This window comes from Balaenoptera acutorostrata, chromosome 14 (genome assembly GCF_949987535.1).
Source record: "Balaenoptera acutorostrata chromosome 14, mBalAcu1.1, whole genome shotgun sequence".
In the NCBI taxonomy this organism is placed as follows: Eukaryota; Metazoa; Chordata; class Mammalia; order Artiodactyla; family Balaenopteridae; genus Balaenoptera; species Balaenoptera acutorostrata.
The window spans coordinates 17,141,363-17,153,788 of record NC_080077.1 but is presented as its reverse complement, the minus strand read 5'-3'; the positions used below and the strand labels follow the sequence as shown (position 1 = coordinate 17,153,788).

Sequence of the window (12,426 nt, the reverse complement as noted above, 5' to 3'; positions counted from 1 at the left end):
CCTCATAAAAGTTTGTATAATTCATGGATGACAAAGCTATACTGGATTAGGTCGAGAACAAGGTTGCTTGCAGGGACAGCCTAATGTTTCAGAGCTGATGTTCTTGAATCCAGGAAGATCGTGCTCATTTTATATATAATAGAAAATGAACATTCTTCTTTCCCCAATTAGAGTATCATTTAGTAATTATTGACTCTTATTTACAGTTTAGTCATTATTGATGCCTATCTTTAAATCATTCACTGGATTGCTACTGTTCAGATTACCCATCATGTAGGGCTCTGCTTAAATCCTACACCTTCAGTGGCTGCCCTAGCTGGAGACCCTATTGTGTGAATACTTTAGAACAAGGTGTTTGAAGATCCTGGTACAAGCCCAGGCTCCAGCTCTTACTAGTTCTTAGACCTGGCAAAAGCCAACTGTTCTTTCCGAGTTTTGTTTTTCTCGTTTATAAAATGGAAATAATGATTTTCCTGTATTCTTCACATTGGCATTTTTGTGAAAGGAAATAATGTTCGTAAAAGTGCTTTGGAATCTGTAAGGTGCTGCCTATGTCACTAATACGTCAAGATGGGGATGGCCTGTTTCCCGAACCCGTAAGCCCTCAGGGGGCTCCCTCTTTCTTCCCAGGTTCCTGAGGGGAACCCCCTCCAACAGATGAACCCCAGTGTGGCCAGCTGCTCTGGTGAGCTGGCTTGACTCTGCAAAGCTACAGGGTTCTTTTTGCCCCTGAAGCCTAAAGCCTAGTGAAGGGCAGAATGAGTGACAGCCTGACAACCCTCTTCCAGGCTCATACTCTCATCTTGACCTTGAGCTTTTACCATCTGAAGGTGACCTTTTATCATGTCACTCATCTGACGGTGAGAAGATGTAGAGAGGGAATGATAGCTATTTTCCCAAGACCCAGAGCAGAGCAGAGCCAGCGGGACTCTCCCCATAGCCTTTCCCTGCGGCCATGTCCAGACTCCCTTTTGGCCTTTTTTTTTCCCCAATAAGGGAAATTGAGAACCATTTACTTATTTCACTACCTATACAGAACATAGGAGAAAATGAGCAATGCAAAGAAGGCCAAGAACAGGAAGAGGACAAGATAGGGAGCCAAGTGGAAGATGACTTTAAAAACCTTTATGTTGTCCCTTGAGAGCATTATTTCTTGCCACCATGGCCTAATTTTGTCCTTGAGAAATACATGACCTTAGGATTCCTCCTCCTCCATGAAGAAGAAGGTAGTCTTGAGCTCCTGTTAGAGATCATAGTGTGCAAAACTATAAAGCACCACAGATGTTAATTATGATCTTATACTCTCCTATAACAGTAGATAGCATACACCATTATGCTTTGTACTGTCACCTGTGTGTATTTGTTTTTATCTCCCCAACTATATTGTAATTCCTTGAGGGCATGGAACATGTTTTATACATCCTTTTTGGTTTAATGGATATGTACTGATTATAGGTACCTGGAGGAATCCTTTCATCTGGCAGTCAGAGGTATCCAATGAGCTTGCCAATTATATAAGCTATATCCAGCATGATTCCATGATGTAGTGCTAGCTTAGCATGGTGCTGTAGAGTATTCATAATCAGAGGTGGCCTGGAATGGCGGATGCTTCTTGCCTGGACTCACTTCTTTCTCCAGCTTTTATTCTCATGCCTTTCCCACTTTTTTCCCCCGCTCTTCAAAACTAGATGCCCCTCTTGCCTTGGACAAAAGGAATATCCCGTTAGAAATATATGTCAGGGCATTAAGGGAAATGTGCAGACTCTAGTTGTATGAGGATTTCAGGTCCCTGGAATTCAAACTCTAAGAATTTGGTTCTGTGCTACAGTTTAACTGCATCGTGGGTAAAAATATCAGAAGAGGAAAAAATAAGCTGATCTGGGTTTGTCATTTGTCTACTTAACAGACAAGTTATGAGGGTTATCCAGTAGATGTTTCTAAAATTACGAAATTTGTTGAGGTAACAGATGGTCACTGAGGAGTGATACTGTTAGCGTGATTGCCCTTGTAACACAGTGGATGAGAGATCAGCTTCTAGAGCTTAGTGAACCTGCATGCATATTAAGACTCTGCCTCTTACTAACTATGTCATTTGGGTCAGATTTCTGAATGTCTGTTATTCAGTTTCCTCCTCTGTATAGTAGAGAGAGAAGTCCCTATTTGATGGAGTTGTTAAAAGGGTTGGTTGAAAGAAACCATATAAAATGCTTAGCACGGTCCTAGTAAAATTTATATTACCTAAGTTATATTCCCTAATGCCACTAATTGATGAACTGTATTTTACTGGATCCTGATTTGAATTGCTAAATATTTGTAAATATTATTTTAACAACTGTCCATTTATAATATCCGTTGAGGCCTTTCAGGGTAAAGGTTTAAATAAATTTGTTGTGGCATTTGGTTCAAGCCAGATCAACCTGCTTAGCCAGGTTTTTTTTTTTCCTAGCAAAAGTGTTTTTTGTCATTGAGCAGTTTTAATAGGTATACGTACTATATTTTTAAGCAGTGATATATTGGGATACGTTTATAGATATTGTTTTATCCAGTCAGAAATGTAAAGGGCTACTTGGTTATTGGTATGTACTCAGAGACAATTAGTACTTTAGTGAAGTGTCCCAGAGAAGAATAATTTCATTTCAATATCCTGGACTTTTGAGGGTGCATTTTTTTATGTTGGTGTGTGTGAAAGTCAACCATTGTTATCCAGAATAACAAAAGTTTCTATTTTATTTATTGTATTTGATTGTTTTACTTATGCTTTTCATATTTTGAGTGTATATTCACAGACTTATAATTTTTAATTATAAATATCAAATTTCTTTTGACTATGTGAACATGAGTAATTTGAATGAGTGAGTTATATGGACAATATATTTTCAACCACATATATATAATTCAAAAAATGCAAATGAAAGATAAATTTTCCCTTATTTTAATTACCAAATAATTTTGTAACATTTTGGAATATAATATTTGAAAAGAAGAACAATTTTTTACAGCATCACAAAAAGGCTGTTGATGAAAATACTAAATCATCCCTTTATGTCTAAGAACTTAGATTATTCCATCAGTTCACATGGATTTCATTCGTTAACCTTAGCAAAAATATTTTCAACAGTTTACTCTTAATGTAATTATTTACAGTTGATGTTATGGTTGTATGATCCTTAAATACTTAACAGCTCAAAGCCACGATTCGCTCAAAATTAAGGATTATAGAGATGTTTATTCATACATTTTTTTGTATGTATTCTATATTTCACAATTTTAAAAGTAGAATTATCTTTTTGTAACACTTTCTTTAAGTGTTATATGAGTATAGTGTTTCCAATATTTTATTGCAAATTATATTTATCTTATAATGTTCTCTTTAAGTATACATATATTTTAGTGAAACGTCTCAATTTATTTTGTCAGAAGCTCAAATTTAACCATAAGTAATTCAACTTTTTTATATTTAAGAAGCTCTGATAGTAATGGATGCTAAAGTATGTAAATGAGTAGTGCCCTTGTGCTTTTGGCCTTGAAAAGTGTCAACAAGAGTTCCAAACGATCCACCAACAGCATAGAGAGAAATGCTCTTCCTATTTCTCAGAAGTCACCACATAAAGCATAGAAAAAGAAATGGTTTCCTAATAATTGTGCTAATGGCACTAAAAATAGATGGTCGATTTTTTAAATGTATGATTTAATATTCTTCCATATATGTGTATATATAAAAGGATTGAAAATTTCCATCTCACTCTAAAGAGCTTTACTAGTATTAAATTTCAGGTGTCCAGAGGAGCTTTGGGCAAGGAGTTTTTGTCACTTTGTTTTTGTTTTTGCAGTGGAGGCTGTAGGTCCCTAGCTACCGAGAAGCTCTCAGAATCTGCATTATTCGTGCGGTGTTGTTTAGCAGTGCCACCCTTGGGACCGCACATTAGCAGAGGGGACGCTGTGCTGGCAGACCACCTCCATTCTCACTTAGAAAATTGCTGGCCTCCACTTCTGCCTTCTAAGTGATTACTTTGCTATGGTCGAAGATTTTTCTTTCCTGGCAAGAAAAATCTTTTGCTAGATAGAAATTCCTCAAGTACTTTTCCCCCATCAAAAACGATGGCAGATGTGATGGGTTCAGATGACCAAATAGGCAAGTTCCATTTTCACAGAATCAATAGTGCATCCTACTTTAAAAATTATTGTCTTACTTATGCAAATGTAGAAAGAACTAACAGAGCTTACTGAGGAAGAGCAATAGGCAACTGTTCTGCTTTATTTAGGGGGGAGGGATGTTATCTGCTGTTTATTTAATGATTTAGAAGTTTGTTTCCTGTTGATGGAGCCTAGAACTAATTTGATTGAGTTGGGGAAACAGATAAATTTTACAATCAAAATAGACTTTAAATCTTCTAAGGTAACCTTGAATGATTTTTGGACCCTCCCTCTTACCTAATGCCCCCTCTCCTTCCTCCAGAGCTCTGTTCCAGGTGTGAATGACAATTTAAGCCATCTCCATCCTCAGTCATACCACAGCCCACCTATTCTTTAAGACACAACCACAGGCTCACAACCTTAAAGAAAGTTAATGAAATTAACTCAGAACTGTTAGATGGGCCCCTCTCTCCCACTTTCTCCATCAATCAGAGTTAGTTCAACTTTCTAGTAAATTTAAGTATATATACATATCCGTATACTATACATACCTGTAAAAGGTATGAGGTTGGGTGTGCAAAAATGTAACATTTTAGATTTTTTCCTAATATAAATAAACCTAGCACAGGAATCCCCATTTCCACTGATGATAGAAAGGTATCTCAGTTTCTTCCAAGTTAAATCAAATTCTCAGGGGTCTCCCCTTCCCTTTCCTTTCATCCCTTCTCCTTGTGGCTGATCAAGTTCCCTGGGGGTTTTGTGTGACCTCAGGGGAGTGACACCTTGTCCAGATGCTGTCTTCTCTCTGGGATCATCCCAAGTCACCAGGCCTCATCTTGGTTTCAGCCTGTTGCTTCTCCATCTGAGTCGGCTGACCTTGGCCTCACCAGAGCCTCTGATCAACAAGCCCATGTGTGCTGCATCTTCCTTGTCCTGACCCCAGCTCCCTCTGGCCCTGTTTCATAGCTTCAGAAAAGCCCCAGAAGACTTCTCGTAGTGACCTGTCCCAGGACCATGTGTCTGAGTAGCTCCCTAGCCCTCACCACCTTAAAGCTCAAGCTTTGGTCAGAAGCCTGGCCTCTCGATGTGGCTTAGAACCTCCGAGGACACATCTGTGAGGCCAGCCCCTTGTCCTCTGGGATTCCCACAAATGATCCATGGTTTCTATCAACCTGACTCTCCCCAAACCGCTTGGCTGGGGCCCAGACCTTTTCCTAGGGAGCCAGACAGCTTCTAAGATCTAGTCTTGACCCTCTTCATCCTTGTCTCAGTGGCCAACTAAACCTTTATCGCCTTTTGGGAAGCAACTAAAACTCTTACTGTATTCCTTCACCAATCTTTGATTTTGTTGATAAACTTGATGTCTTCTTCCTTCAGGCTTTGCCGTTTAGAATTCCAAATCACTCTTCTCTCGATCACTTAGGGTTGGAAAAATTTGGCTTTCAAAGCAAATAGCTTTCTTAGTAGGTCACAACTGAAACCTTAGAAGCTCAAAACAGAAACATAAAATAAAAAGAAATTCTCAGGAAAAATAATCAGGTCTGAAACTGAAATTGTCTTCTTTTTGTATATTGTCTCCTTTCCTTTTTACTTACCTGTTGGTCTTTTGTTCTTGTTTTAGTTGCTTTATTGGTTCTGTGCTTTTTTTGGGGGGCAGGGGGTGGTAGAGAAGACAGTCGTCAACTGCCTCAAAAATTTTTAGCAGCAAAGAGATGAGAATTTAAAAATAGATTCAAATGCCCCATCTATGGGTCTTTTTTTGTGGCACCTTGTTTGTTTATTGTTTGTTTTTTTAATTTTTGGCCGTACCACATGGCATGTGGGATATTAGTTCCCGGACCGGGGATCGAACCCGTGCCCCCTGCATTGGAAGGTGGAGTCTTAACCACTGGACCGCCGGGGAAGTCCCTGTGGCACCTTGTGTGCATTTCCTGATTTCATTTAATTCACTGGAAAATATATCAATGAAAATTTCAATTCATGAATTGTTTATTTTCATCTCAAGGCTGTGTATCAGATGACATACAATGATATGTAACCATAACAGAAGAAAAGGACAAAGGGAGAGCAAGGTGGTATCACTGCATCAGTCCTGAGCTGTTTCATTAAATTCTGTACTTTGGGGGATTTCAGGCCTTGCTGTTGTTAATCAGTAACTCTAACCCTGTGGTGTATAATTTAAGAGAACACAAAGATCAAGGAGAAGCAACTCTTATCTCCGTTGCCTTTGCTTGTAATGGCTGCCATAATTTATCCATAGGGAGAAACAAGCAATTGGAAAAATTCCTCTCTGGCTGGCCAGAACCTGTTCATAGTTTGTTTGGCAAGAAATGAAGATTAAGAGTTATCAGGTGTGGTAGATTATCCCTGAGAGTCTGTGTTTTATTTTTATCTTTCCATGAATCACCCTCTGATAAGCACAGAGGATGGCACTTAAAAAAGAAAATCTCTTTGGAGAATAAGTATTTAATTCTGTTGCAGAATGCCAACTAGATGATCATTTCACAATGAACTGTTCACTGCACATTATTTCAGAGCAGATGGGGGCACCGAGGTAGTGTTCTGAAAGATCGGGTATCAAATGATAATATGCATATGAATCAAGGGGAATCTTGTTAAAATGCAGTAGATCTGGAGTGGGACCCGAGATTCTGCATTTTCCACCATGTTCCCGAGTTACATTACTACTACTGGTGCCTGGTCTGACTTTACACAACCAAGTCTTAACTCAGGTGTTTCAAATAGCTTTGTGCAGAAATTTCGTATTGAATTAGTGGAGCCAGTAGGGACTTGCAATGCCGGTGTTTTTTACGGGCCCCTCAGCTTGTCATCATTAAAGAAATTGCACCTGGAAACCAAGAGTTTAAGCGAGGATAATCTGTAAATGCTTTGCTATGGCTAGAGCAGCACCTGTGCAAACACCCATCCTGAATTGGTTCTGATGTTCTGACCCACCCGTTGGAAGGGTTGCTTGAAGAATGCCTTTTTTCTAGACCCACTCCACCTGCAGGACTCCCTTCCAGAACTATATAAAACCTTGTAATTACATGAGCAAGCAATTTCTGCAGCTGTGCAGTCTTATAGGGACCAAAAAACTTCTGTGAGGATTGGGGGTGACCCAAGAAACCAACTGGAAAAGAGTAGACATAATTATGCTAATTCATCAAAAGATAATTTCATTTTCAGTGATGAATGTCCCTAAAAGTTTTGGACACATGATAAGAAGGATTTTCAGAGGAAGGTTGTAAGCAGTGAGTAGTTTATACATTTCCTGGGATTTTGATTCCTTAACGTGAAATCCTGATTCCAATGCTTTGGCTTTCCTATGCCAATTCAAATAAGCTTCTGATTCTATTAATTATTGTTTCTGTAGAGAAGAATCTGCCATATTAGAAGAAAATTGCTTCAGTACTCATATCCCAGCTGCACCAGTTACCAACACACGAGGCTATGGACTGACTGTGTCCCCTCAAAATACATACATGAAACCCTAATCCCCCGTGCAGTGGTGTCTGGAGGTGGGACCTTTAGGAGGTAATTAGGAAATAAGGGTGGAGCCCTCATGAATGAGATTAGTACCCTTATAAGGAAGAGACATGAGAGAAATGATATCCCTCTCTGCCATGTGAGGATATAGCAAGAAGGCAGGGCTTCCCTGGTGGCGCAGTGGTTGAGAATCTGCCTGCCAATGCAGGGGACACGGGTTCGAGCCCTGGTCTGGGAAGATCCCACATGCCATGGAGCAACTAGGCCCGCGAGCCACAACTACTGAGCCTGCGCGTCTGGAGCCTGTGCTCCCAACAAGAGAGGCCACGATAGTGAGAGGCCCGCGCACCGCGATGAAGAGTGGCCCCCACTTGCCGCAACTGGAGAAAGCCCTTGCACAGAAACGAAGACCCAACACAGCCAAAAATAAATTAATTAATTTAAAAAAATTGTTTAATAAAAAAAGAAGGCAGCCATCTGCAAAGCAGGAAGAGAGCTCTCACCAGGATCCCAATCAGGCTATGGTGTGGTCTTGGACTTCCCAGCCTCCATAACTGTGAGAAATAAATTTCTGTTGTTTAAGCCACCTAGTGTATGGTATTTTTGTTATAGCAGCCCAAACTGACTACGACACATGGTCTATTTTATTTCCTATATATCCTCAAATCCCCCACCTCATCCTTGGATTGTTTTGTATCAAATGTCAGATATCATGTCCTTTCACCTATAAATATATCAGTATGTATCTCTACAAACATGTATATAAGAACTTTAAAAATGTAATTGCAATACCATTATTACAACTTTTAAAATTAGCAGTAATACCCCAATATTATCAGAAATCCATATGGCATTTGCTTTTCCCTGATTGCCTCAAAATGTTTTCCGTTGGTTTGTTCAACTCGGTATCCGAGGAAGTTTCTATACACTGTATTTGTCGATATGTCTCAAATCTCTTTTAATGTGTAAATTCTTTTTCCTTCTCCCTCACCTCACTCCCCACCCCCGACCTTGCTATTTATTTTGAAGAAACTGAACCATTTGTCTTCCTAGAGTTTCCTACATTATGGATTTTGATGATTGCATTCCTGTGGTATTATAGAACATATTTCTCTGCTTTCTGTATTTCCTGTAAATTGATGGTTAGATGCAGAGGCTTACTCAGATTCCAATTCAGTGTTTTGGTAAGAATACATCATAGGTGGTGCTGAATGCTTTCCATTGCATCTCATTAGGAGACATACACAATGTCTGGTTTTATCTCTTTTTTTGCTATATTGTTAAATACAGTGTTATCTTTCATATGAGAGTTCAGAAATCTGAATCAAAGTTTGATGCCATCTTTGATAAGTGAAATATTGTATATAGGACTAAATATATAACATGTAATTATATATTTAATATACATAATATAAAAATATGTAAGATTAAATTGGGCTACATATAATAAAAAAAGACAAAATAAAAGTGGTATATTCAAGAATAGAAGTTTATTTTCCTTGTTTATGAAATAAGTTCAAAGATAGGCAGTTCTAGACTGGCATCACAACTACATAATCATCCAGGAGCCACTATTTTTATGCATGGCTTCCATGCTTAAGATTGCTTCGTGGTCCAAAATGGCCACAGAAGCTCCAGACATCACATGTGCTTCTCAGGCTGGTAGCAAGGATGGAGGCAAGGAGGTAGAAAAAGAGCCTACCTCCCAGCTAAGTCAGTCTACTTTAGGAAGCTGTCCCAGAATCCCAACCAAGGAATTCTGTATATTTCTAAATAGTCACCCATAACTTCAAGGGAAGCAAGAAAAGTTGTTCACACAGCGGAAAGCTGTCATAATACTGATAAAGTGTTCAAAAGATCTCAGGCAGCCACAAATGATAAATGTCCATTACATATAGTATGGAATTGTATCCTAGTGCAACCGACTATTATGTGAACATAATTACCAAATTCTAGAAAAAAAAATATTGATCCAAATAGGAAAAAAAGAAGCATGCATAAAAATGCAGAGAAATTCTTGGCTAACATATTGCCAGCATTTGATAGGTTTTTGTTGTTGTAGGACAGATTTGACTGATTGTATCCAAGAAAGCCAGGCTGAAGTGGGAACTGAAGTCAAATTTGTCCAAGAAAAGGAAGGGTACTTCCAATTTGAAGGGTGGAGTGAAAGATGGTTTCCAGAAATCGGTACAGGAGTGTAGGTGTGGGGAGAATGGGTGCTTAAGCCAGGTGTGGGGATGTAGGTGTTATATAGATGTACCCACTGATGCAATGGGACACAGAACTAATAGCTTCTCTAGGAACTATGTTCAACAGACTGTCACATCTCTAAACAGGATGTGCCTTTAAAAGAGTGTGCCTTTTATAGAAATAAAAGCAAAAATAGACAAATGGGACCTGATCAAACTTATAAGCTTTTGCACAGCAGAGGAAACCATAAACAAAACGAAAAGAAAACCTACTGACTGGGAGACAATATTTGCAAATGATGCGACTGACAAGGGCTTAATTTCCAAAACATACAAAACAAACAACCCAATCAAAAAATGGTCAGAAGACCTAAATAGACATCTCTCCAAAGAAGACATACAGATGGCCAATAGTCATGTGAAAAGATGCTCAACATCGCTAATTATTAGAGAAATGCAAATCAAAACTACAGTGAGGTATCACCTCACACTGGTCAGAATGGGCATCATCAAAAACATCTACAAACAATAAATGCTGGAAAGGGTGTGGAGAAAAGGGAACCCTCCTACACTCTTGGTGGGAATGTAAATTGGTGCAGCCACTATGGAAAACAGTATGGAAGTTCCTTAAAAAACTAAAAGTAGAGTTAACATACTGTCCAGCAATCCCACTCCTGGGTATATATCTGAAGAAAACTCTAATTCAAGAAGACACATGCTCCCCAGTGTTCATGGCAGCACCGTTTACAATAGCCAAGACGTGGAAGCAACCTAAATGTCCATCAACAGATGACAGATGAATGGATAAAAAAGATGTGGTACATATATGCAATGGAATACTACTCAGCTATAAAAAAAAATGAAATCATGCCATTTGCAGCAACATGGATGGACCTAGAGATTATCATACTAAGTGAAGTAAGTCAGACAGACAGAGAAATACAAATGTCATATAATATCACTTATATTTGGAATCTAAAATATGATACAGAGGGAATTCCCTGGTGGTCCAGTGGTTAGGACTCGGTTTCACTGCTGGGGCCCGGGTCTGATCCCTGGCCAGGGATCCTCAAGCTGAGCAGTGCGGCCAGAAATAAAAATTCAAAATTCAAAAATAAAATAAAATATGATACAAATGAATTTATTTACAAAACAGAAACAGACTCAGAGACATAGAAAACAAACTTGTGGTTACCAAAAGGAAAGGTGAGGGAGGGATAAATTAGGAGTTTGGGATTAGCAGATACAAACTACTATATATAAAATAGATAAACAACAAGGTCCTACTCTACAGCACAGGGAACTATATTCAACATCTGATAATAAACTATAATGAAAAAAATAATAATAATGAAGGATGTGCCTTTGTTCCACTGAAACTGGAACGTTCATGCACTTATATTTCCAAAGTGGTCTATTCAGCTGTTTTGTTAGGCACTTTGAACATTGCTTTTTTTTTTTTTAATATTTTATTTATTTATTTATTCATTTATGGCTGTGTTGGGTCCTCGTTTCTGTGCGAGGGCTTTCTCCAGTTGCGGCAAGCGGGGGCCACTCCTCATCGCGGTGCGCGGGCCTCTCACTATCGCAGCCTCTCCCGTTGCGGAGCACAGGCTCCAGACGCGCAGGCTCAGTAATTGTGGCTCACGGGCCCAGTCGCTCCGCGGCACGTGGGATCCTCCCAGACCAGGGTGCGAACCCGTGTCCCCTGCATTGGCAGGCAGACTCCCAACCACTGCGCCACCAGGGAAGCCCCTTGTTAGGCACTTTGGAAAGGGAAAGAATAATAGGTAAGGTGTATTGGGTGCTTACTCTGTACTCACAGTTTTGGGTAGTTTACGTTTAAACCTCACAGCCCATGAAATTGGTTCTACTATCGGCCCATTTTATAGATGGAATAAGTGAGGCACAAAGAGGTTAAGTAACTTGCCTAAAGTCACAGTGCTGGTAAGAGGTAGGCTGGAATTTGAACCCTGGCACCACGCTATATTGTAATAGATCAGTTGTAATACGTATTCGCCTTAAGTATTTTTTGTGGATTGCTAGAGGAAGCAAGAGGAGGGAGATGGGGTGTTGGCACTAATTTTGTTTCATCATAAGTAGTGACACGGACAAGAGGTCATCTGGGTTTCACAGTTGAGTACAGACGTGGCTCTGGGTCCTGGATGCCCCATCATCCGTGCTGGGAGGAGGGCGCTCACTCTGGCAGCTCTCAGCCCAGGAAGTTAATAGGAGATCTTAGACCCCAGAACTTGTGTCATCCTTCTGAACCCGCCTCCCTCCCTTCTACTGCTTCTTCATTTCCTCCACCTCTGCGGGTGGTCTTGACAGGGGAATGCCGTGGCCCTTCCCTGAGGCTGACCACGTACATACCCCAAACACCTTGCACTGGAGCACAGCACTTCTTAGATTTTGCAGGCCTTAGATTTTGAGTACGATGTTATGATTTGTATTTGGCCTACAACTGGCCATGAAATTCACTGACCAATGATTCTAATTTAGCTATTTAGCAGGAGACAACCTTGGCGGAAAAAACAGACTGGAGCAGAGGAAATGTTTTCTTGCCTTGCCCATCACGTTGTCCAGTTAGGGTCAATCCCTCAAGCCCTCCCTTCCT

At 39.8% G+C, this 12,426-nt stretch overlaps 1 protein-coding gene across 2 annotated transcripts in view; it reads left to right on the top strand.

Moving 5' to 3' along the window:
* The window catches only part of UST (uronyl 2-sulfotransferase), a 294,146-nt gene that overhangs the window by 128,760 nt on the left and 152,960 nt on the right, over positions 1-12,426 (top strand). The window lies entirely within an intron of this gene.